We start from the raw sequence: 26,338 nt of genomic DNA on the forward strand, positions 1-26,338 counted from the left end.
CCCCCCCCCCCCCAATTTGGGAGAAAGAACAAAGTGCAGAATAAGTAGAACTCAGAATTTCTTTTCGCCACACCTAGGCAGCTGGAAGGTATTCCATACCTATTTACTAAAATGGTCAGGACAGCATGTAGGTTGGAAATCTCTTGGTGGCTGGGTTGTGCCGTGGCACATGTAATCCCAGTGGCTCAGGAGGCTGAGGCAGGAGGATCGCCAGTTCAAAGCCAGCCTCAGCAACAGTGAGGCGATGAGCAACTCAGTGAGACCCTGTCTCTAAATAAAATACAAAATAGGGCTGGGGGTGTGGCTCAGTGGTCGAGTGTCCCTGGGTGGTATCAAAAAAAGAAAAGAAAAAGAAAACTCACTTTATTATCCAATTAACGATTTCTGGGAGAATAATGAGGAAGAGTGAGGGAAAAAGTACACATCTGACATCCTGCCAGGTCATCGCCTGGTGTCCAGTGAGGTGACACGTCAAACTCAGATGTTCACAATCACCTCCTCCAACTTCCACGGAGAAGTCAGGTTCACGGGAACTCACTTTCAGGATCCTCATTCACAGGGTCTCCACGTCCTAACCCACGAGACACACTCAGCTGGGCGAACCCTGCGTCTCCTACTAAGGCAGAAAAGTGATCTGATCTGTGGTTCAAATTTGCAAAAGCAAGACTGAAAATGAATGGGAAGCTGATTTCAAATAACCAGAAACTCAGTTGACAAGAATGGCCCTCCTGAGTGAGCCCCCCTAGACAAAGGAGCACCTGTGTTCTGCAGAAATTTCCAAAGCCTCCAACTGCACATAAGTTGGAACAATGTAAAAACAATATCATCTTGTCTGGCTGTGATCCCGGCTGGGGAGGCTGAAGCAGGAGGATCACGAGTTCAAGGCAGCCTCAGCAAAGTAGTGAGGCCCTAAGCAACTCAGTGAGACCTCGGCTCAAAATAAAAAATCAAGAGGGCTGGGGATGTGGTTCAATGATAAAGCACCTCTGGGTTCAATCCTTGGAACGAACACACGCACGTGGTAAGTCCCCACATCTATCGACTTTTAAGTTGTGAAGGCTTCAGAATCAGATGGATTCTGATGGACTATTTACCAGCTGTGTGATCTTGGGCAAGTTATTCAAACTCTCTGTGCTTAGTTATTGTAGAATGGAGATGATAACAGAACCCATCACAAAAGGTGAGGGTGAATTAAGAGACAGCGTCTCCAACAGGGAGTCCAGCACACCTTCAGCCGTCATTTAATGTCAGCTACTCATTATTTTCATTATTCTGGGCAGAAGAAACCGAGTCATGGAGCAACAAAGTGATTTCTATGAGTTGCACTCAAATGAGACAAATGACACGGGACAACAACCTGGGGTTTCTGAATTTAGTCAAATTGTCTTTCCTGTGGAAAACAGCAGGAGCAGCAGCAGAGAGCTGGGTAAGGATGCAGAATCTGCATTTCAACAACTCCAGGTGCTGGCTCAGAGCTCAGACGTGTGGACCCTGGACCCGGGCACTCTGTAGGGTGCCTCAGCATGACACAGCCTCACAGAGCTTCCGGAGAGAAGGAGAGACACCCCACCCCCCCACCCCCCACCCGCAGGGTGATGCATCCAAAGGCCAGATGTTCTGCAGGCAGCTCCTGGTCATTCTCTGGAGGGCCCTGGGCTCTGCACACTTTCACAAGACAAGTGGATCCTGGTGTGAATCCTGACCTTTCAGTTCCCCTCAAGAGCAGCCAACAGCCCCTGTTAGAGCTCTTTGCTGACAAGATTGGATTCAGCCCTTTTTTTTGGTAGGAGGGATGGAACTCAGGAGCACTTGACCACTGAGCCCCATCCCCAGCCCTATTTTGTATTTATTTAGAGACAGGGTCTCACTGAGTTGCTTAGGGCCTCGCCAAGTTGCTGAGGCTGGCTTTGAACTGGCGATCCTCCTGCCTCGGCCTCCCCAGTCACTGGGAGGACAGGCATGCGCCATCATGCCCAGCTGGTTTCTTGATTCTAAATAAAGCTAACAGCATCCCGCTGTAAAGTGCCGCAGGAATTAACAAGTAGTGTCAGGCACGCTGCCTACACCACATGGTAGGTGCCCAGTCCACGGCAGTATTTCTTCTGTCCACACAAACACTAACACACAGGCGGCCTGCAGCCACACGGACACCCCAAACATCCATTTCCCGACGTGGTGAGCACAGAGTATCACCGTTTCTCCGATGAGTTCTGGAACCTTCACCAACAAGTATCTCCGAGGACTCATAACTGATGAATCGAAGCCAAGGAAAGAGCTGGAGAAATGGCAGGGTGCCCAGATGAAACGAAATGCTAAGAATTTTTGTCCCAGTTATTCTTAACCCTGGATGGGCCTGGGTAATATTTATAAAGTTTGATTTTCAAGGAGCCAAGAGGGAGGACGGAGTCGAGGCCAACGGTGCACCAGGGTGAGAATAGCAGAGGTAAATGAAAGTTGCTTAGGGCCTCACTTTTGCTGAGGCTGGCTTTGAACTCGTGATCCTCCTGCCTCAGCCTCCACCTGTGCTCCACACCCTCCATGCTCAAGGTCCACCCGTACTCTACACCTTCGGAGAGGACCGGCTGCTGTGGCCTCCAGTGCCCCAGGACAGCAGGAAGAAGGGAGGGCCACAAATTGCCAGCACTTTTTTTTTCCCCCTTTGGTACCAGGGATTGAACCCAGGAGACTGAGGCAGGAGGCTCATGTGTTCAAAATGTTCAGAGCCAGCCTCAGCCATTTAGCAAGGTGTAAGCAACCTAGGGAGACCCTGTCTCCAAATAAAAAAAATAAATAACGGACTGTGGATGTGGCTCGGTGGTTAAGCACCTCTGGGTTCAGTCCCTGATATAACAAACAAAACCCCCCTACTGCCCCCTGTTGCTCACAGGTTGAGACTAAATGGGAAATATGGGGATCAACAGCAATAAAAATGAAGCCCGGCCTCGGTCTTCACAGCAATACTGTGTGTTCAGGGAAATTCACAGATGAGGAAGCCAAGTTCAGAGAGGTCAGGCCACTGTCCCAAGATGACACAATGCTGATCAGGAGGCAACAGAGGTGGGCTAGCATCAGGTCTAAAGCTTGTTCTCCGTGTGAAACAGCTCTACTAAGATCAATAACAACCAGCAACTATCAACTCCACTTCTAATTTTCTTAAGAAAGCATTATAAGCCAGAGTCCTCTGGCTCCTTCAATTATCTCCTCCAAAGGCACTCGGCCACCGAGCCCCACCCCCAGCCCTATTTTATATTTTATTTAGAGACAGGGTCTCGCTGAGTTGCTGAGGGCCTCACTTTGGCTGAGGCTGGCTTTGAACTCGCGATCCACCTGCCTCAGCCTCCAGAGCCACTGGGATGATAGGCGTGGGCCAGCTCACTAGCATGAAGCAGGAAGATCCCAAGTCTGGAAAGATCTAGCATGGCAGGGACACAAGACAGAGCCAGAAAGCAGGGCCACAGGCAGGTGGCCAGGGGAGGCCATTCCTTTCCCTTAGAGCCAACCCTTACGCTCCAGTTCAGCCACCCACAAGTAACACACATATCCAACAGCCTCCCTGGGAGGAGGAGAAAATGTTAGGTGTCTGTGCTGAAAAGAATAAAAAAAAAAATAAAGAAAAGATCACAAGCCTCTCGCATGCAGAGTTGGAGCAGAAGAGAAATCCAGAAATGCAACGGTTCCAATTTGGACCCTGCAACTCTGTCCACGTGACTCGTCAGCTGCTGAGCCGGGAGGCCTACTCCAAGGATGCGGGGCCCAGCTAGCCCTAAATGATTTTCCTGATCCCATCCGGTCACTTTGCATCCTGCAAAATGCAAGAGGGTAGAAGTCCCTGGGAGTGGGGACTGTAAGGAGCGGGGGCATCTTTTCTGGGGCACCCTCTCTGCAGGAGACTCATGGGAACAGACTGCCTCCAACCACTGTTCCGTTCTCACCAGCTACCCTCCCGGTGAGAACCACGGGAAGGTAACAAGGAATTAACAAGGTTGACCAAGCCCTGGCTCAGTGGCTGGGACTGTGCCAGGTGCTTTTCATGTCTCCGCATCAAATCCTGATGTCCTTTCCCTGGCCTATAGGTGTGACTGCTCCCCCCCCCCCTTTTTGGTACTAGGGATTGAACCCAGGGGTGCTTACCCACTGAGCCCCACATCCCCAGCCCTTTCTATATTTTATTTTGAGACAGGGTCTCACTGAGTCGCTTAGGGCCTCGCTTTTTGCTGAGGCTGGCTTTGAACTCGTGATCCTCCTGCCTCAGCCTCCTGAGCTGCTGGGATCACTGGCTGGGCTGCTCACCCCATTTTACAGATAGGGCTCAACCCTTGAAAGGGCAGCTCTAGGTCCCTTCAGCTCTTACAGTGGGAGCCCTGGATAAATGCATCTTCTGCTGTTTAACCGTTTAGTCCCCAGACCACCCCTTCTGCTTCCACAAGGCATCCCCCTCCCTCTATGTCCCCTCTTTACCCCACACTGTAAAACACGCTACTTCAAACATGCTATTTGGCCATTTCTAGCCACCCCGTGACTCTGTGCAGGCTGCGATGCCTGGTGGAGCCAAGGGGTTTTCGTTTTCACATTAGAAAAGAAACAGCATTCCCGAGGGGGTGGGCAGAGCACTTGACGGAGGGGCAAAACCTTCACGGGCACTCAGGGAGGCACTAAATAGCTAAATTTCCAGAATATGGTAATTCTGTCAAAGTGGCGACCGACTGACTCTGGAGCCTGCGGGGACAGTCGCCCCGACCCATCTGTGACAGCCAGGCCTCCTTCCCCAGGAGCAGGAGAGCAGTCGATCTGGCCTCTAGCACAGAGGCCAGGCTGCTTCCTGCAGTGAGTCTCACTGAGGTGGTTTCAGGCACCCTTTGGGAAGACATGCAGAGGGGCGAACCTCACCCCGCCGCACAAGGTGCAGGCCCTGCCCAGACAGCAGCCGGGCCCGTGTGTTCAGGGCGCACGGGGCCCTCCAGACTGCAAGCACCACTCGGTCGTCGCTGGAGAGGTAACCTGAGTCACATCCAGATCATTACATCTGGCGCGGATCATGCCCGGTGTGATTCAGCCCCAGCCTGGATTATTTATAGTTCCTAAAAGTCTCCCTGGACCTCAGCAGAGTCTAAGATCCTCTAACGAAAAGGAACCGGATTTTAAAAATCTGCATTTCTTCCCAAGAGCTCCCGTGGCAGATGAGTGATGCTGTCACTGGCTTTTGAGAAACCCAGAGCCAGGAGGAGAACCAAGCAAGTAATGGTTCCCGAGGAGCCCAGGGCAGGGAACGGACCGAATCACGCTTCAGCAGGGCTGAAGTTCTGTCACCATTCCTCATGTGACTATTGGCTTAAAACTAAACGGTAATCATTTGGGAGCCATTTCCTTACCTAGAAATCAGAGCCACCTCAAGCCCGGACACCTCTCATGTTCTGACACCCTTTACTGAAATAACAGCCGTCGAGAAAAATGGGACCAGGGACTGTCCTTTTAAACCCTTTCCCCCCCGGATCACCCTTGGTAAGGAAGGTGCCATCCAGACAAATGCTACTTCGGAAGCACCCTGAGCCTGTGACTCACCAACCTTGCAACTGAAGTTTCTCACAAACCAAAGGCACAAGGTGCCAGACCCCCCCCCGGGGCTAGCTGGCCAAGGTAGCATCCTCCTCCATGGCAAAGACCCTAGATCTCTGCCCGGAGACCGTCCCTAGAACACACACTCGCTGCTCATCTGTGAATCAGAGCGGATCTCTTACCCACCTCCAGGGAAGCCGAGATGCTCCAGTCTCCAAGGAAGCTTCCGACCCGATCCCCGGCGCTCGTCAATTGAGCCAGTTCACTTTCTGCCTGGATCTGGTTTCTAGGAAGGCAGGCAGGACCTCAGCAAGCCAAAGCATCTTCTTCTCCTCCAAAGCCTTGGCCCATCTGAGCCCTTCCCGAGCCAAGCCGGCAGCGGGCTCAAGCCAGAGCCCTTCTATGTGTATGCACTCCCTTGGAGAAAAACACCGTCACCATGTCACCATCGCTGGCTGCAGACCCTGCTGGGGGACCCACCAAGCAGGGGGCAAAGTGTGCCTTCTGCCTTTCCTCCGGGTCCCCCCCCCTGGAGCTCTCTGATCGCCTGAGATCCTCAGATTGCTCTGAACTTCCCCTTCTTCAGGAGGAGCTGAAGGAAGTCACAGACCCTGGCCGCGGCTGTCACCCACAGATCCCGAGCCAGACCCCGGAGACCAGTCAGCTGCTCGCGCAAAGCCCCAGGCACTGAACCAGGAAATGTGCAGCTCAGGCCAAAAGAATAATAATAACTGTCGGCAGAGTGGCTGGCGAGAGCCCGAGAAGTCGCTGTGGCCGAGCCAGCATCCTCCGCATGCTAATGAGGCCGTGATGTCAGCAAGTCAGTCACGGCATCTGGCCGTCCCAGCCCCGCTGCTGCCCAGGGCTGAGATTTATTTACATGTAAATTAGCCTCGCCTTCCAAATCAATAATCCCCCTGCCGCCGCGGGGAGGGGGGGACGGCTGTGCAGAGGCCCAGCTTTGCAGCCTCCAAAGGAGCACGGAAAAAATCACATTTAAAAAGGAGAGGCTTTAAAGACACACGCCTGGTTTTTTTTTTTTCTTTCTTTTTTTTTTTTCCCCCCCAAAAGCAGTTCTCTGATGTGCCAGGGATCAGAGCTGGGCACAGTTATCAGCCCAGGCGCCTGTTTCAGATTATAAACTGCACCAGCCCGAGAGAGGAATCCGAGCCCTCTGTCTCTTTAAGAATCAAAGCTGTGTGAGACCTTCCAATGCTGCACTTTGGTCTTCTCTCTTCTACTTTCGCTTCAGGGTTTGGGGACCTGGCACCACAGCACCTATGAGTTAGGGGTCCCCGCTTTCCTCCCATGCACGTGTGAGTGGGTCACCATCCTCCAAGCCCCTTGCCCCAATTCCAAGCCACTGGGGAGATGAAGACCATCAGCCTGCCCAGGGGCCAGGGGGGACCCTCAGACTCCCAGATGGCACTCATTTGAAAGACCTGACGGATCAGAAAACAGGTTGGGTGGAGAAGGGACTTTTTTCCAACTTTACACCAGGATTTTAGCACTAAGTTGCTTAGGGCCTCGCTAAATTGCTGAGGCCGGCCTTGAATCTGTGGTCCTCCTGCCTCAGCCTCCTGAGTTACTGGGATTACAGGCGTGCACCACCGTGCCTGGCCAGCCCCGGGTCTGGATGCTGACTTTATTCAGCAGGCAAACTGACCTTGGGCAAGTAAGTTAACTTGTGACGCCTTCCATGACCTTATCTGTCCCATTCCCTCCCCCAAATAAATACTTAGTAAACACACACCATATGTCACACACAGATCGAGAACTGGGTGTTTCCCATAGCCTCTGCTTTAGCTGAGCTTACCTACTACAAATATAAGAGAAAGCACAAATATCAAATGGCACTATGGCGACAAACGACACAATGTCACATGCCCAATAAATAAGCAGCTGTTTCTGATCATTTTGAATGAAGTGAGAGAAGTTCACTAGGGTGGCCATCGGTGCTCTGCTCCCCCCTGAATATTTCCCTGGTCACTTTTATTGCCTATAATTGATGGTTCTTTTATCTATTATTTCTTATTTGTTCTTTTTAGATATATATAACAGTAGAGTGTATGTTGACCTGTTACACATACATGGAGTCTAACTTCCCATTCTTGTGGTTGGACATGATGTGGAGTTTCCCTGGTCGTGTGTTCATATATGAACATGGGAAGGTTCTGTCCCATTCACTCCACTGTCTTTCCCATTCCCATCTCCCTCCCTTCCCTTCATTCCTCTTTGTCTATTGCAGTGAACTTCTACCCTCCTCTTATTGGGTGTTAGTATCTGCATATCAGAGAGAACATTTGGTCTTTGCATTTTGGGGATTAGCTTATTTCTCTCAGCAGGATAGTCTCCAGTTCCATCCATTTACCAGAAAGTGCTATAAAGTCATTCTTCTTTATGGCTGAGTAATATTCCATTGTGTATATAGACCCCATTTTCTTTATCTGTTCATCTGTTGAAGGGCATCTAGGTTGGCTCCATAGCTTAGCTATTGTGAATTGAGCTGCTAGAAACATTGATGTGGCTGTGTCCCTGTAGTGTGCCGATTTTCAGTTCCTTTGAGTATATGCCAAGGAGTGGCTAACTGGGTCAAATAGTGGTTCCTTTCCAAGTTTTCTGAGGAATCTCCACACTACTTTCTATACTGGTTGCACCAATTTGCAGTCCCACCAGCAATGTATACATGTATCATTTCCTTCATATCCTCGCCAAAATTCATTGTTACTTGTATTCTTGATGATTGCCATTCTGGCTGGAGTGAGATGGAATCTCAGTGTAGTTTTAATTTGCATTTCCCTAATGGCTAGAGAAGTTGAACAAAGTATACGAAAAATATATATGATACGTCAAGAGCTATGTAATGTTTTGAACAACTAATAATATATATATATCTGGTCCCCTCAGTGTGGCCTGCGGTCTCCTGGGCCAGGTGAGCCCTGCCAGTGCTGGGGAAGCTCTGTGGGCGGGAGGGGAGGGCAGGGAGGGGCCTGGCGGGGACAGAGGTGTGGTCCAGCCTGCACAGAAGCGCCCCAGTGCCCCGGGAAAAAGCAGTCAGCTCAGCTGTCGCCCACACTCCCCGCCTGCAGCACCCACTCGGATGAGCTCTCCCCGGGCAGCTGGAGTTCCTGCCGCCTCCCATGAATGTCTTTGTCGGATGTGGGGAATTTAAATTATGTCTTTTGTTATATGTAATTGTGTTAATAATGCTTCATAACTTCTTTCAGAATGCTTCTCTCTGGGACACAGAGGGCCTTTCATGGTGAAAATCATGAGACCTGGAATAACTTTTCACCAGGAGAAATGGGAGATAAGCCCATGAGTAACGCTTTGCCTCAGGTCTCCACGGCACAGAATTCAGAGAGGGTGGGGAAGCAGAGGACGTCCCCAGGCCTCAAGAGCCACCAAAAAGTCATTTAAGAACTGGGCAGGGGCTTGGGCTGGGGCTCAGCAGTAGCGCACTTGCCTGGCAGGTGTGGGGCGATGGGTTCTATTCTCAGCAGCACGTATAAATGAATAAAATAAAGGTCTATCAACAACTAAAAACTATATATATATATATATATATATATATATGTCGGGAACAGTGACCCACACCTGCAATCCCAGTGGCTTGGGAGGCTGAGGCACGAGGATTGCAAGTTCAAAGCCAGCCTCAGCAACTTAGTGAGGCCCTAAGCGACTCAGCAAGACCCTGTCTCTAAATAAAATTTGACAAAGAGCTGGGGATGTGTCTCAGTGGTTAAGCAACCCTGGGTTCAATCCATGGTACAAAAAAAAAAAAAAAGGAATAGTGCCCCTCCTCATAGGGCTCTTGGGGGAAATCAAAGGAGATGCACTCAGCTGATGTCAGCTGTTGGTAAAGAAAGGAGGCTTCCAAGGTTATCTTTGGCACCACTTAATTGTCTGGGTAAAGTTGAACAGGAAGTGAGTAGAGACCTGGGCAAAATCAGCCCCTGTCCCAGGGCACGTCTCCAAGTTCACGCATCCAATGGCGGGAGGGGGGGGGGAGCCCTTGACCTGCCCTTTGCTATAAGATTCAACAAACCCCCTGAAACCAGGAAAGAAGGCTGTTAAAACAACCAAGAGGCACAGGGGGCCTCTTCCTCTGAAGCTGTAAACCAGGGCGAGACAACTGCAGATGCTCCTTGACGTGGAGGGGTGACATTGAGAAAAACCTCTGCAAGTTGAAAGCATCATGGAGAGTGCATTTGACACAGCTCACCTAACCAGCATCGCGGCTTGGCAGCCCAGCACCTGGGAGGGTGTGGGCTTGATCGCAGGGCCGGCTGGGAGCTCACTGCTGCTGCCCGGGATTGCAAGAGAGCATCAAACTACTTATCAGTAATGGGAGAAAATATCAAAGTGCAAAATTGAAAGTGCACTTTTTACTGGGTGCATATGGCTTTTGTGCCACTGAAAAGTCGAAAAAATTGTTAAGCCAATCCATTTCTTTTTTTTCCCAGATACCAAGGATTGAACCTAGGGGCACTCAACCCCTGAGCCACATCCCCAGCCCTTTTCTGTATTTTATTTAGAGACAGGGTCTCACTGAGTTGCTCAGGCCCTTGCTCAATTGTTGAGGCTGGCCTCTAACTTGAATCCTTCTGCATTAGCCTCCCAAGTTGCGGGGATGACAGGTATGTGCCACCATGCCCAGCAAATCAATCCACTTTTACTCAGGAACCATCTATATATTTCTGGGAAGGATGGATGCTTCATCTATGCATTCAAGTATTCATTTACTCATTAAATGGGCTGCTACCATTTGTCGGTCACTATGTGAGGCCTTGAGGACTTTACTGTAACCAAGACAGATATGGGCAGGCTTCAAGGATTTTGGCTATGAGATGAGAAGGTCATCAAGCAAGCAATTAAGAGTAAAATGTGCTGTGTGCTGGGATGGTTGTGGAGCAGAGCCCTTGAAGGTGTACTTGCCACAGGGAGGCAGACATGCAAAACCCGTCGTACTCAGGAAACTAGGTTCCTACGCAATCATGCCTGTACAGGTTAGCAGCAAAAGCTACAGACTGATAATTCCTTGGGATAGTTTTTTTTTTTTTTTCAATACCAGGTATTGAATTCAAGGGCCATTAACCACGGAGCCATGTCCACAGCCCTTTTTATGTTTTTCTTTTCTTTTTTTTTTTTTTAAATTTTGAGACAGGATCTTCCCAAGTTGCTGAGGCTGGCTTTGAACTCTCAATCCTTCTGCCTCAGCCTCCCGAGGGGCTGGGATTACAGGCATATTCCACCACGCCATGTGGGACACGTATTTTCATTCTGGAGACCATTTTATTGAGGACTTGTGCAAGCTATGCTGTTAGGTTTTCGACAAAGGGATGAAATTAGAAATTCTGGAGACCAAGTGAATGGGGGACAGAACCCGTATTGTACCTCGAAAGCAGCAGAACTGTGCGTAGGTGAAAGCCAACTTGTGGGGGCGGGATGGGGAGGGACAGGCAATGCACACACATGGGTACTGTGCTGAGCACTTGTTGGAGATCTGTGAGCACAGACCTGCTGACCAGCTGGGAGGACGGGCATTCAAGTAACTGCCCCTAACTCCGAGGGTCCACAGGAGGGACAAGGAGACGCAGGGGAGAGCGACTGTGGACGTGATAGAGGATCAGGAGCTGTGGCTTGAGCTGGGCACCAGGTGGGTATGAGAAAACAGTTGTCTATGGGGACGGCCTTGCCAAGTGTGCCACAAAACCCAGAAGCCATAAGAGAGAGCTGAAAGCGCCAAGGTCAGATTTTAGCAGCTAGAGAAAGTGACCTGGGGGAGGAGGGAGGGCGCCAAGATGTGGGGAAAGTGCGAGCACAAATGTGGAATCGAAGGCGGTGCAATGAGACGGGGCGCGGGGGCCCATGCCTGTCATCCCAGCGGCTCTGGAGGCTGAGGCAGGAGGATCGCCAGTTCAAAGGCAGCCTCAGCAATTTAGCAAGGCCTCAGTGACACCCTGTCTCTAAATAAAATACATAAACAGGCTGGGGATGTGACTGATGGGAACATGAAGATTCTATATTCATCCTTCTTTTTATTCTTGCAGATGTTTAAAATTTCCCAAAGTAAAAAGGTTTTGTTATTCTTCTTTAACTTGTTACTGTTATGGTTGCCTGTTCTTAGTCCCTTTATACTGATCTGTCTTTTCCAAATTTTTCACAGTGGTAATAATGATTTACTTTATTTAATTGATTAATTTATTTAGGTGGCTTTGTTTTGTTTTTGTACCAGGGATTGAACTCAGGGGCACTTACCCACTGAGCCCCATCCCCAGCCCTATTTCATGTTTTATTTAGAGACAGAGTCTCACTGAGTTGCTTAGGGCCTCGCTAAGGGCTTTGAACTCGCCATCCTCCTGCCTCAGCCTCCCCAGCCGCTGTTGATTTCCTTTCCATTATGAGAAAGCATACTTTCTGGCAAGGAATACAGCAAAATATTTAGTCGGTGACTGGTTTCCAAGTAGCTCATTTTGTGAAGTTCAGTAATACCAATGGTCACTGAGTGTGTTCCGTAGGTGACAGGTATATTCTAAGTACATATGTAGGTTAATTTATTTACTAAAAATTTTTTTTAAATAAAAAAAGAAAGAAAATAGAAAGCCATGTCTGCATGGGCACAAGACAGATCAATAGCTTCCACAGGACAAGGGCGGGAGTGACAGGCAGGCAGCTCCCCAGGAGCTGGAAAATCAGATCATCTTCCCATCCCAGCCGGCACTGGGTAGGATCTTGTTAGAGGATTAGGAGGAAGGTTAAGTGAGTCTCTGCTGGTTAGCTTACAGAGAAGGGTGAGTGGTGACAAGGACAGTGACCTCCCAGGGGAGGGGCTTCCAGCAAGGGTCTAAGAGGCCATTTCCAATCTCTGTTTCTGTAGGCAGATGGTAAGAAGGAACGAATTCCTTTTATTTGTTCTTTATAGTTATCCATGACAGCAGAGTGCATTTGACATATGGCACATGTACGGATAATGACTTATTCTAATTAGGACCCCATTCTTGTGGTTGGACATGATGTGGAATTTCCCTGGTCGTGTGTTCATATATGAGCATAGGAAAGTTCTGTCCCATTCACTCCACTGTCTTTCCCATTCCCATCCCCAACCTTCCCTTCATTCCCTTTGTCTCATCCAATGAACTTCTATTCTCCCCCCCTCCCCCTATCGTGAGTCAGCATCCGCATATCAGAGAGAACATTGGGCCTTTGGTTTTTTGGAATTGGCTTTTTTCACTTAGCATGGTAGTCTCCAGATCAGAAGGAATGAATTTTAAGATTTCACTTGGACCTAAGGAAGACATTTGGATACTGAGATGACATGAATGGTGTAGTCACTCAAAGAAGTGACAGTATTTTGGTTTTGGAGAGCATGAAAAAAAAGGAAAAGCAGCCCGAGTCCTAGCTGGCTTAGATTGCTACCTGCGGGCCTGGCTATGGTGAGATCCTACTGACACGTTTCAACCGCTCATCCAATCAGGTTCACAGAAGTTTATTTTCATCTTAAAAAGTACATAGTGTTGAGTTTTGTGTGCACTTTCAAATAATCTGCTCAAGAGTGGTTCTCTGACATGATTTCAAAATCCAGTAAAGGAAAGGTGGGAAGGAGGCTGACAAAGAACTGTCACATTAGCCAGACAGGACTAGGTTGTGCTGCAGTAACAACCAATCCCAGGTCTCAGCAGTGTAACAAAAGCACTGTTGATTTCTCACTCAAGGCTTTCTCAGCAGTGACTCAGTAATGCACTCAGCTTCCTCCTTGTAGTCACAAGATCCTCCTATGATAGCAACCCCTAATTTCCAAGTTATAGCAACAGAAGAAGAGAGGACTGCGTAGGTTTTGATGTGACTCAGCTTAGAGATGAAAACATCACTTTGATCCATCAAATCCCTCGTGGGCCAAGGAGGCCAGAAGTGGACACCCAGGAAGAAGAGGAAAAACATCCCGAGGGACTCCCCCGAGGTCTATGACAGCTGTCAATTTTTATTTTTGTTATGTCAAGATATTAAAAATCAAAATGAGGGCTGGGGTTATAGCTCAGTGGTAGAGTGCCTGCCTTGCATGTGTGAGGCACTGGCTTCAATCCTCTGCATCGCATAAAATAAATATATAAGCAAAATAAAGTATATATTTAAAAAAAAAGAGTACTGCAGGTAGCATTTTTTTTTTAAAAATCAAAATGAAACACAATCTATTAAACTTAGAGTGTCTTAAATCAAAGGAACTTTTTTTATTTTTATTTTTATTTTTTGGTATTGGGGATTGAACCCAGAGGCACTTAACCCCTGAGCCACATCCCCAGCTCTTTTTCAAATTTTTTATTTGGAGACAGGGCCTCACTGAGTTGCTTAGGGCCTCGCTACATTGCTGAGGCTGGCTTGGAACTCGAGATCCTCCTGCCTCAGCCTCCTGAGCCACTAGGATTACAAGCGTGTGCCACCATGCCTGGCTTCAAAGGAATGTTTAATATTCAACACCCCCCCCCCAAAAAAAAATCCTGATGATTGTTTTGAATGAAAACCAGAAATCAAAGCTGCATCCATTTCATCCCAGCAGAGAGAAGACAACATTCTCTATTTTTATTATCTTTCAAGCAAAAACAGCCAACCCAACAAACCCAGTAGAAAATAAATACTGGAGATGCATGAAACTTCTAAATCTCAGGTAGAGAAGCAGCAGACGGGGGAGCTACCTTTGCAGAAAAGAGATGCTCCAGAGAGATACCCCCAGTGGTTCCTGCCTACTTCTCCATTCAGGTTTAAGATCTACCCCCTTCAACAGGCAGGGCATTGCATCAAAATAGCCCTACCAAAAGCCGTGAATGTAAATGCGACTCTCTCACCTCCTAGCTGCGACACAAATGTCCTGCAGCTGGGAGGTAATGGCTCCTCTAAGCCTGAGTCTCCCCATCAATGACATGTAGACACCTCTCTAGCAAAAGATCAGGGAAGATCAGGTGAACGAAGGGAAGGATATAAAGTTCTTTGTAGATAACGTGGCATACAGTAGGTGCCAAATCAATGTTACTTCCCGCTTGGTTTTCAAAGAAGAGAGCAAGAGGAGGTTGGTGCTCCCATAAATGATAAAATCATTTCTGATTTGAAATAAAAGAATGAGTCTCCCTGTACCAAAGGATAAAGAAATCTTTCCTGTCTGTATGTAAAGATTATGAATCATTATGAAATATTATGAATGCTTCTCCGACCATGGACATTTCTAAATCTTGCAGAAAAAAAAAAAAAAAAAACCCATCTGGCCTTCTTGAAATCCCAAAAAGGGGCCTGTTCTTGTTTCCTATCATCTTAGGAATCTGCCACCTTTCATACATTTTAATTATTCTTGATCCCAATAATCAAATGCACAAATTTTCAACACAGCCTTTTTATCCCCCTTTAATTACATTAATTAAAATGAGAAATATGGGCAAGCTCGACTCTGCCTATCAAAATGAAAGGCTGCTGAAGGGCTGGCTTCCCCCACCCTGAAAAGATTAAAAATTACATCAATGATTTAAAAAGGCTCGCCACTGCACATTTCCATGGAAATATTAAACAGGCACCGATGTGCTACCAACAGTTTTTCCTTAGATAAAGAAAACCACACTTATTATGGGAGCTTTGGGCAACGAATCGTTCTCATGAAGCTGCTGAGTAAAATCTGGCTTTCCTCTGGGTACAGAGTTGGGAGCCCCAGCAAGCCCTGCACGGGGAGGATTCACTTTTCCAGTAATTTCCAGATGTAGGACCACAGGTGCCTACAATGCTTCTCTTGAATGAACACTGGCAAGATGAAAGATTTCCTAGAAAAAAAAAATGACTGAAAACTCACTTGGAAAGTAGCAAATGGACAGCCAAATTGTGCCCTGGGTCCTGGAAGAACCCATGTTCCAGATGCACAAACGGACACATTGTTTTTCTCAAGGAATAAGAACAACCTGGGGGTCAGGAGTTCTGCACACTTGGTCGCACTGAGTCCTACTATGATTCCAAGTGCAGCTTTTCTTATCTGCTATCATCCAGAAGGAGAGCAATGAGGTTCAAAGAGGAGGAAAGAATGAAACGGAGATCCAGATCTGAGATCGGGTGCTGGGTCTGACTGCAAATCCCACACTCCCCCCTCTAATTCAGAGGTTCTCCACCTCTCAAAACTCAGGTGCACACCAATCCGGAGGTGAAATGTTAGAAGTAATTTCTTATTAAAAACAGAGGAGCTGGGTGCAGTGGCACGCTCTTGTAATCCCAGCAGCTTGGGAGGCTGAGGCAGGAGGATCTCGAGTTCAAAGCCAGCCTCCAGCAACTCGGCGAGACCCCTGTCTCTAAATAAAATATAAAATAGGGCTGGGGGTGTGGCTCAGTGTTCAAGTGTCCCTGAGTTCAATCCCTGGTAATCTCCCCACCCCTCAGGGGGTGGGGGACAGCTGTCTAGATTAAACAGATTCCTTTGTACATAAAGAAAGAGGACACCGTGGTGCCTGCCTGTAATCCCAGCAAGTTGGGAGGCTGAGGCAGGAGAATTACAAATTGGAGGCCAGCCTCAGCAACTTAACAAGTCTCAATCTTGTAACTCTGTTGTGACCCCTGAGTTGAATGCCTAGTACCCAAAACTAAACTGAACTAAAATAAAATTAAATCAAATCAAAAGAAAGGAAGAAACAGAGCATCCTGTTTCCCCTGGGGGAGGTGTGCTCTCCTTCTGGTTCACAGTTCTATATCCTGGGTCAGTGATGGAGAGTCAACCTTGGTTAACTATTACTTGATTGATGTCTCTCTAACTAAACTCTGCTGAGGGCAAGCCATCCTAAACACCTGTGCCTAGTGGCCTGACAGCTATTGAACATTTGTTGCGTGAGTAACAAGTTTGACTTTTCCTGCCTAGAAAACTCAAGGGCAGGCTGCCTTCTTCCCTTAAGAGCCTCTCACTTGATGTATTTCTAACACCTGCTTTGAAGTCTTCATCTGCAAAGTCCAACATCTGGACCTCCTCACAGGCAGTTTTTCTCCCCCTCCCCCACCACGTATAGGTTACAATTTTCTGTTTGCTTTCATGGCTCAGAACTGTGGTTTTTCAAAAAACGGATATGTTATATAAAATATTGGAGAAACTGTCAATACTGAGTGCCCCCTTCCTTTCTCGAGCTCATAGATTGCTTATTTAGTGACTTAGGTAGATGTATCAAGGGGAACTGCAGCACGCAACCTCTGGAGCATGCAACCTCTGGAGCATGCAACCTCTGGAGCATGCAATCTCTGGAGCACAGCCTCTGGAGCAACTGGGCTGGTCCCCTTTTACCAGTATCACACCCAGCTGTTAGTCTGCACTAATTGCCAGCTGATTGTTCTATTGTGTTTGATGCTATCCTTTGAAATAAATTGCTCAAAAAATCTGAGCTGATGAAAGCAGGGTTCCTTGGAAAGGGCAGGGTGTGGCCAACCTTTGAGGCTGCCCCTCCCAAGGTGAAACAATAGCCCTAGCCTAGGAGCTAGTGGGAAAAGAAGCCCAGAGTTTTTCCATCACCCTGATCTGGGTTGGGAGGGAAGAGGGTGGGGAACGGGTCCTGGCTCAGAATGTCACAGACTCTCTCCAACCAAGACTGAGTAGATTTTCTGGTCTAGATGTTTCCCCAGGCAGAATCTTGGGACAATTGTTCAGAAAGCTTAAATGGTTGTTTGTCAAATATATATTAATATGATTTTCAGCAAATGATTATTTGCTGAAATGATTATAATAATCATTTCAGCAAATGATTATTTGATTGAAGGATCTACCACGTTCCTCACGCTGCTATCCTGGGAAGCTGATCCCCAAGACCTCTTAAACTACCATGAATTTTGTTTATGTTGCTTTATATTTTCACCGTGGAGCTAGGATGCCAGCTTTACTCAGCCTGCTATTCCCAGAGCTTAGAAAAATGCCTGGCACACAGTAGTCCCTTAATAAAAATAGTGTGAAAGAAAGAGAGAGTGGTCCTGAGCCAGGGCCTAGCCTCGCCGCTATGCCAAGGCCATAAACTGCTACAGCTGATGATGTATCTATGGTTATGACAATTATGAATGACCACAGGTCTTTAGTTCCACCTAATTCTTTTGCAATTTCCTCTGAAGCTGATCATAGTCCTGGGAGACTGTCCTGCCTGTAAAGGGCACCAGGCAGGTGATTGATGGAGATGACGAGAACTACAGCTATGACGTGTACCTCTCAATCTGCTCTCCTGGATTCTGCCTTTGTTCCTTGAATCTTCAATATTCCTTAACTTCTATAAATAGCTTGTTTCAGAGAGTATCTAATTTATCTTTGTTTGAAAGAAAGTCCTGCTAAACTGGAACTAGCCCTGGTATTAAAATTCAGAAGTCTGTGCTTGATCCTGAGCTGTGGGCTCTTGCCACAGTTACTCAACCTCTCTGCTCTTCAGAAGATTTTCTTTTCTTTCCTTAAAAATGTAAGCAACATATTAAGGCAATAGCACAGCGATAATTTAGTATTTTCACAAAGGACTCCGTATCGGGTCTGACACATCAGGTGAAGTATCAGGTATGAGCATTATTGTCTGCAAAACAGCGACCACAGACCTTGTTAGTAGGAGTTCAGAGACACCCAGATGGCGGAGACAGGGTACAAGAAAGAAGCCGCTGGAGGACAAGACACCGAGACAGTCCTGTTCCTATTTACAATAAAACCCATCACCATGACGACTCCCACTGCTGAGGACTTATCCCCATGGCAACTCCAACCACAGGTTGGAACTTTAAAATAACCAATGGGGGCAAAGTGGGAAATATTCTAATGAGGTTTTCTGAAATAACCAATGGGGGCCGGGGAATTGGAAAATATTCTAATTAGGTATCATAAGGTAACCAATGGGAACAGCTGGGGTGAGTAAGGTCTTCAATCTGGTCCACAGAGGGAAGAGGACACCCCACAGCTCAGGATATAAGGCCCTAATTTTGAGGCCTTGATTCATTCTCTCTCTCTCTCTCTTCCCCCCCTCTCCCTCTCCCCACTCTGCTCTACCTCTGCACTTCACTGGTACTTCTATGTGTCCTATTCAATTCTTTGTTCAGGATTCCAAGGACCTGGACTTCAACTGGACATCCAGTGGTAACATCCTGTCCCCCCATAATGCTGAAGCGATTTGTGCATTTAACAGAGCGACTCTTCAGGTGGATTTCCTTGTGAACTATAGAACTAAGTATTTAGAACTGCAGAGCTAAGTACCCCTGGCCTGCTGGGCTAAGAGCCAGTCCCCTCCTTGGCTGTTCCTTTCCTGGTCCCTCATTCTCCTCCTCCAGGTCTGTGTTCACACTGGCCAACCCCAAGGCTCAACTGAACCCTGCATGAGATGCCTGGGAATTCTGCATGGAAATCGCCATCTCCCCTGCACAGGGCTGGATCCCTCCAACAAGGCCCTCATTTTGAAGATGGCCTCCCAGCCACCCCTTTGATGAGCAGATATCAGGCCAAAGCAAGGTTCAAATGATTTTAAAAAGGAGCTTCAGAACTTGAAACAGGAGAAATGAGCAGCAGAAGAGGCTTAATTAAGCACCATGTGTTTCCTTCCAGAGGTTTAGGAGTAACAGGGCTGAGGTGGAAGGGGATGAACTGCGGAGAGGGCTAGTGTCTGAGTCAGGGGACAGACAGTAAGGATGGGGGACTCGAGGTAAGAGAGTAATTCCCTAAAGTGGGCCCACGGTGCTGACCCCCGTGCTTTCTTTTCTAAGAAGCAATTCGCCTGCAGCCCTGCCTGGCCTCAGGGGACAGGACATGTCACTTTCCTCAGCCAGCTACCTGTTCCCTGCAGGAGAAACGCAGGCCTGTGGTAACGTTGATAAGAGACCCAAGTGACCCTGCAGGGGAGGCTTCTGTGACCAGATCCAGAAATTCTGGGAGATAAAATCTGTAAGAATGCATGGTTAAGAATCCTATTAGAACCGGTCAGTAGAAGCCCAGGTGACCTAGAGTTGCCCTGACAGTGGGGACTTGAAAGTCTGATGTTACCCTGCTGTCCGTCAAAAGTCAAGAGGTGGACCTGGGCGGGACTCTCTGGAAACTTCTCTGGGATCCCCAGTAAAACCGGAGTGCAGAAGAGACACCTGGTCCCTCTCCTCACTGAGAGGACCCACTGTTCCCTTCAATAAACTTGTCCCTGTTACTTTGAATGACACGTCTGAGACCTTTCTGACTTGACCGAAAGAATCAGGGTTTGAAGGGAGATTTTCATGGTGCCTCAGTTTCTCTGAAGTCCCTATTACAGGGCTCTCTGTGTCACCTCTGTGTCGGGTGGCAAGTGGCTTAAGGGCAAATTCTGACTCTGCTCTAATTATTAGCTGTGTGAATTGGGACAAATCACATTTTTCCCCTCTGAGACTCACCTAACAGTCTCTGCCTCATGGACTTTCTGGATTATAAGAGACAACTCAGGTAAAATTGCCAAGCACACAGCTGGTGCTCAATAAATGTTTAAGAACTCTGAATGCAGCTGGGTGTGGCACACGCCTGTCATCCCAGCAGCTCAGGAGGCTGAGGCAGGAGAATCACAAGTTCAAAGCCAGCCTCAGTAACTCAGTGAGGCCCCTTAGGGAAATCAGCAAGACCCTGTCTCAAAATTAAAAATAAATTTTAAAAAAGAGACAGGGGATGTGGGTCAGTGGTTAGGCACCCCTGGATTCAATCCCTAATGTCCCCCACCCAAAAAGAGTCTTGAGTACAAACGCACCACCAATCTGTATACAGTCAGGGGGTCCCCAGATCCTTAGATGTGAGCAGCTGCCAGCACACACCTGCCTGACTCTGGGGACCCAGGGAGCCTTGACAGACAGGGTGGGTCTTATGGGGCCTATTTATTCTTCCTGAGATGCCACAGCACTCCAAGTGGGTGCCCGGCTGCTGTGTCCTTAGGGGCCCCAGGGGCCGGGCCAGGTGGATGTCAGAGCAGGCTGCTGTGGGGAATTATTAAGGCCCCTTCCCTGAGGGGACAGGGGTGCACTTTGAGAAGGCTCCCCACACCCAGGTAGCAGCCTGTGACTCATTCTCAGGACCACATTCCTCTTCCTTGAATGGCACACAGAGAGGCCTGCTGGGGGGTGGGGGTGGCAGATTCTCTGCTCAGTTGACCACAGCTCAGGGGGCTGTAGGGGAAGGGCTGCTCAGAGCCTGGCCACAGAGGACATAAACAGGGGATAAGAGGAGACCACCCAGGGGCCATGAAAGCCGCCAGGAATGAGAGGAAGTGAACCAGGGGAGGGACGCTCCCTGATGGCAGCCGCCAGGTGGTGTCTACAGATAATCCAAGGGCCACTGTCCTCTGGGAATTTCTGTCTAGCTAAGGTGATTGCTATCAGGTGCTCCAGCCATTGGGGGAGAGGAGACTGATAAGCCAGTTTGGCGGGTGACATTCACGGCACCCACGACATTTAATGCAACCCTCCCAACCAGTCTCCAAGGTTGTACCCATCGTCCCCATCACAGGGGAGGAGACTGAACTCGGAGAAAGAACCATCTAGTGGAAGGCTCCAGCTCCTGTCTGAATCCATTTCCTTTTTCTTCTATTTATTCCTGTTTTTAGAATCTCCACTGAACCTGCTGCATGAGTTCTTCCACCTCCTAGGTTTGGGTTGGCACTTATAAGGGACGCTTAGTGTGGCCAGTTAGTTGGGGAGGACATCACAGCACCAAGAGATTGACCAGGCAAACCAACAACACTGGGAGAACAAAATCTTCTAGGACTGACCACGGGCTTCACCGTGGTCACCAATTCATGAATTAACCAGCCACAGCCCCTGTTTTCTAGAACTGTTTCACTGTTGTGACTTATAGATCTTATCTGAACAACTGTAGAGGAGGAAAAGTTTATTTAAAGGCTCACAGTTTCAGAAGCCTCCACTCCTCGGGGCTCCAGGGGAGGCAGGACATCATGGAGGAAGAGTGTGGTGGAGGGAAGCAGCTCACATGGTGATCAGGAAGCAGAGAGAGACTCCACTCTCCAGAGACAAATAGAGACCCCAAAGCCACGCCCCCCACCCCCACCTGCCTCCAGCCACCACCCAGTTAATCCCATCAGGGGTTCACTCACTGGTTGGGTTAAGGCTCTCACCACCCAGTCATGTCTCCTCTGAACCCTCCTGCATGTCTCACACGTGAGCTTTTGGGGGACACCTCACATCCACACCAGAACAGCCCCTCTCCACAGCAACGACAATGACAGGCAATCCCACACACCGACAGCCCTTTGCAGGCCAAACCTGGGGGGCTTTCATGGAGCCCCCGGGCTACTCTTCAAATTGAGAACTGTGTAGGACTCTGGGAACCCCTGATTCTTCACTTAAAGTCCCCCTATGAGCTGTGAGAGGTCTCAGAGTGTCTGTCCCACACGTTCCACGGCCTGCACTCATCCCCATGGCCACCTTCTCTTCTGGCTCCACAGGCCAGGTGCTTTGACAGCTCCCCACAGCATGGAGTGTCGGAGCCAGTGACTCTCCAGGTATGACCTGGGCCTGCAGCGCCCCCTGGGGTTTTGTTGGAATCTGAAAGATGTTCAGACCCCACCGAGATCTACAGGATCAGCACCTCCCACGGGCAGCCTGGTCACCTGAAGCCCCCAGGGGACTCCGCGTGCACTTCTGTCTGACAGACAGTGGTTAAAGTGATCCCAAGATGGCTGCTGGGAGCCCGAAAGATGGAGGGGTGAGTGATGGCAGAGGATGGAGGAGCCTCCTCAGGGCCCAGGATGGCGACAGGTGGGCTGCAGCTGAAATTCCACCCACGTGTGTGTTTCATTGTGTTTCCACCAGAAATCAAGGAACTTTGCCTGTAAGTGGTCACAGTGTGTAAGTTTTAGGTTCTGAAGGCCCCAGGGTCTAGGTGATGTGGTCTGTGTCACAACCACTCCATTCTGCCACTGTGGGGCAAAGGCAGTCATGGGTGGCTATGTTCCAATAAAACTTTATCAACACAGGTGCCAGGCTGAATTTGGCCTCCAGGTTGTGGTCTGTGGACTCCAGATTTATATGATTTTTTTTTTGTTATTTTTTTTTGTTGGTACCAGGGATTGAACCCAGGGGTGCTTAGCCACTGAGCCCCATCCCCAGCCCTTTCTTAATACTTTATTTAGAGACAGGGTCTCACTGAGTTGCTCAGAGCCTTGCTAAGTTGCTGAGGCTGCCTTTGAACTTGAGATTCTTCTGCCTCAGCCTCCCGAGCCACTGGGATTACAGGTGTGCGCCACCACACAGGTTGCATAACTTCCTTTAAAAACAAAGCAAAATACCATGATATCTGGCCACCCTGACCTCAGTTTCCCAAGAGGCAGCCTGCATCTCATTGACCCATGTAGCTTTCTGTTAGTCGGGGGGACACACGCTCCCCAGATTTCCACTGCCCCACTTCTTCACTCCTAAATACCAGGGCTGAGCCCACTGTTTTTTCTCATGCTTGTTTTTCTTATTTACTATAAATGCATGTATGTGCATGTGAGTGTGTGTGTGAGAGAGAGAGTATCCATGTATTTTAACAATGACCAACTTCCAGCACTTTGAGTCATGTGCACCTCCACCCCCTCCTCCATTATCTCTGAAGTGACCTCACACCACCCAGAAATCCAGGAAATAACATCCCAAACACGCTGCATGGCTGTGGTGTTGACCTCAAGCTGAGGGCATCTGGGAAGCAACGAAGCCACACAGGGGCTTTTCTAGACTTTTCCTTATTTGACTACATGCCGATTCTCCAGAAGGACTCTAACTGCCATAAAAACCCTTTTTATCTATCAAAGAGGATTAACATACATGGGGAAGAAAGCAGGAGACGGCACCTCCATCAGGCAGGTCTGACCTATTTTTCTGAGGGCCCACCTGGTTTCCCCTCTATTCACCACTCTCTGGGTTGCCTACCTGGCCACCTCCCTCTGCCACACACAGAGGCATACGAACTCCTCCTCTCATGGGCCCCTGGGTCCTCGCTTTCCTTTAATGTCTCCACGCACGTGATACGTTTGTGGGACTCTTGGCCTGCTGATCTGTCTGCTGCCAGTTTTCTTCTTAGACTCAAATATACTGACCTCAGGGGGAGAGATGGACTCTGTCCCAACCCAACCACTACATTTGGATGAAGGCTGGTTTCAGGGCTGGGCCTCCAGCACCTGATCTGCCTCTGGCTTTCTGAGCAAGACCGTGACCCCCTTGGTGTCTGCTCCCCTCTCATCCAACTGCAGAAACTATCCCCCACACTTTTTTTTGGTACCAGGGATTGAACCCAGGGGCACTTAACCACTGAGCCCCATCCCCAGTCCTATTGTGTATTTTATTTAGAGACAGGGTCTCACTGAGTTGCTTAGGACCTCACTAAATTGCTGAGGCTGGCTCTGAACTCGCGATCCTCCTGCCTCAGCCTCCTAAGTCACTGGGATCACAGGCATGAGCCACTGTGCCCAGCGAAACTATGGTCTTCTGCATCCTTCACAGGGTGGCCGTGAGGGCCTCTGGCAGTGCTGTCTGAGAAGCAGCCCGGAGGACAGAGGATGCTCACAGGGCGGGACAGAGAGGGAAAGGAAAAGGTCCCCTCCCCCAACATCAGGCATCTAACAACTTCCTTATATTAAAAAAGGTGACATAAAATTCACTACATCAGCCTCCCACTAGCACCTGGCTCCAATGCATGAGAGACCCTGGACAGAAAGCTGGCCACCTCCACCTACGTGACTTAGGTGAGATTAGCTGCCAGTGCTGGGGACAGCCGGGGCTGTGAGGGATGCCCCCTAATCATCTCTCCTCTTTCCTGTCACCATCTTTAGAGCAGAGATCTTTAGAGCACTCTGCCTTCATTCAATTTGCTTCCCTCCTCTCCCATCTCCACACTGACCCAAATAAATAAATAATGTGCTCCTAATGATGCTGATCTTTTCCTAGAGAAGCAAGAGGCATACTTAATGTCACTTTCTTACAGTTGCTTTCCAACTAACTTCAGATGCCTGACTGAGTGCAGCTTCTCCAACTGCAGGGGTCTCCTTGGGCTCCTCTTCCTGCAATCCCTTCACCTGACCATCCCCTCCCCTTCTGTATTCAACTTACACCCCGCCCCCTCCCCCGCCCCAACCACCACCAGGAAAGGTCTTTCCAAAGAAAACGCATAAATCTTCAGCTTATCTGGGTGGTACGGGCCACAAAGATTCCTGGAGTGGTTACACAAGTTAATTTTCCATTTACATTACTGAGCAACAATTTATTCTACAATAAAACTAGCCAACCCTGAGAGGCCACTTCAGAGGATGCCTTGGCCAGGAGCCTAGATTCCTAGATTCTTTGGCTTCTCCCGTCCCCCTCCTGCACTCACGCTGGACCGGCTGCCTTTCTTGGAGTATGTTCACCTACCCTAGTTCACGTGTGCCCCAGTTACCCCAAGATAGAGAACGATCATCTCTGTTTGCAGACTGAGAAACACGAGGCTTCAGAGTTTAAGTGTTGCCAGGTGAGGTGGTGCAGACCTATAATCCCAGCAGCTCGGGAGGCTGAGGCAGGAGGATCACGAGTTCAAAGCCAGCCTCAGCAATTTAACGAGGCCCAGAGCAACTCAGTAAGACCCTGTCTCTAAATAAAATACAGAATAGGGCTAGGGATGGGGCTCAGTGGTTAAACACCCCTGAGTTCAATTCTAGGTACCTCCCCAAAAAATAGAGATGATATCTCTTGAGGACAGAACTCCTCCCCCTTTTAATCATCATTTGTAGACATGGTGAATAGGGGATTTCAATGAGTCACCCACTTCTAATCTAGGCCCAGAACAGAATTTCTAGACCTTAGCACTATAGGCCAAGTTGTGTTGGATAATTCTTTGTTGTGTCTGTGCCAAGTGGAGTCACACACAGCAAGAGAAGCCACCTGTATGATGGTGGTCCCATTAAACTACATGGCCTAGTGATGTCGTAGCCTAGTTAGCGTGAGTATACTCCATGATGTTTGCACGATGACAAAATTGCCTGACAGTGTATTTCTTAGCCCCATTGATAAGTGACACTTGCCTGTGCTGTTCAGTACTCCCCAGCCTCCACCCATCAAGTGCCACTGACCACCTGTTCTCTGGTCTTCTCAATTAAAGGTGTCTCCAGGAGATTCTTCAGAAAACTTGGAATGGAACCACCATTTAATCCAGCTATCCCACTCCTTAGCATTCACCCAAAGGACTTAAAATCAACATGTGACAAGGACACATCCATTTTTATAGCAGCTCAATTCACAATAGCTAAGCTGTGGGACCAACCTAGGGGACCTTCAACAGATGAATGGATAAAGAAAATGTCGTCTCTATACACAATGGAATATTACTCAACCATAAAGAAGAATGAAATTATGACATTTGCAGGTAAATGGATCAAGCTGGAGACTCTCATGCTAAGTGAAATAAGCCAGTCCCAAAAAACCAAAGGCCAAATGTTCTCTCTGATATGTGGATGCTAACCCACAATCAGCAGAGGGAGATAGAATACAAGTTTACTGGATTAGACAAAGGGGAATGAAGGGAAGGGAGGAGGAATGGGAATGGGAAAGACAGTGGAATGAATGGGACAGAACTTTCCTGTGCTCATGTATGAACACACAAACAGGGAAACTCCACATCAAGATACACTCTACTGCTTAATTTAAATATGCTTAATCAAATATGTCCCAAATATGCTTAATCATTTTCTACATAAAACTCTACATTTGAAGCTGGGTGCAGTGGTGCATACCTGTCATCCCAGTGGCTCTGGAGGCTAAGGCAGGAGGATTGCGAGTTCAAAGCCAGCCTCAGCAACTTGGTGAG

The 26,338-nt window shown here is 48.5% G+C and overlaps 1 protein-coding gene across 2 annotated transcripts in view; it reads right to left on the bottom strand.

Moving 5' to 3' along the window:
• Positions 1 to 26,338, bottom strand: part of Prickle2 (prickle planar cell polarity protein 2) — a 330,973-nt gene that overhangs the window by 108,694 nt on the left and 195,941 nt on the right. The window contains exon 1 of one of the 2 annotated variants that reach the window (XM_015494502.2): positions 5,740 to 7,925. The exons of the other annotated variant lie outside the window; for it this stretch is intronic. The gene's annotated coding sequence lies outside the window, so the exon portion shown is untranslated. Of the gene's footprint in view, positions 1 to 5,739; positions 7,926 to 26,338 lie in introns of those variants that run through there. 2 annotated transcript variants of the gene reach the window in all.

The sequence above is a fragment of the Marmota marmota genome, unplaced genomic scaffold (genome assembly GCF_001458135.2).
Source record: "Marmota marmota marmota unplaced genomic scaffold, marMar, whole genome shotgun sequence".
In the NCBI taxonomy this organism is placed as follows: Eukaryota; Metazoa; Chordata; class Mammalia; order Rodentia; family Sciuridae; genus Marmota; species Marmota marmota.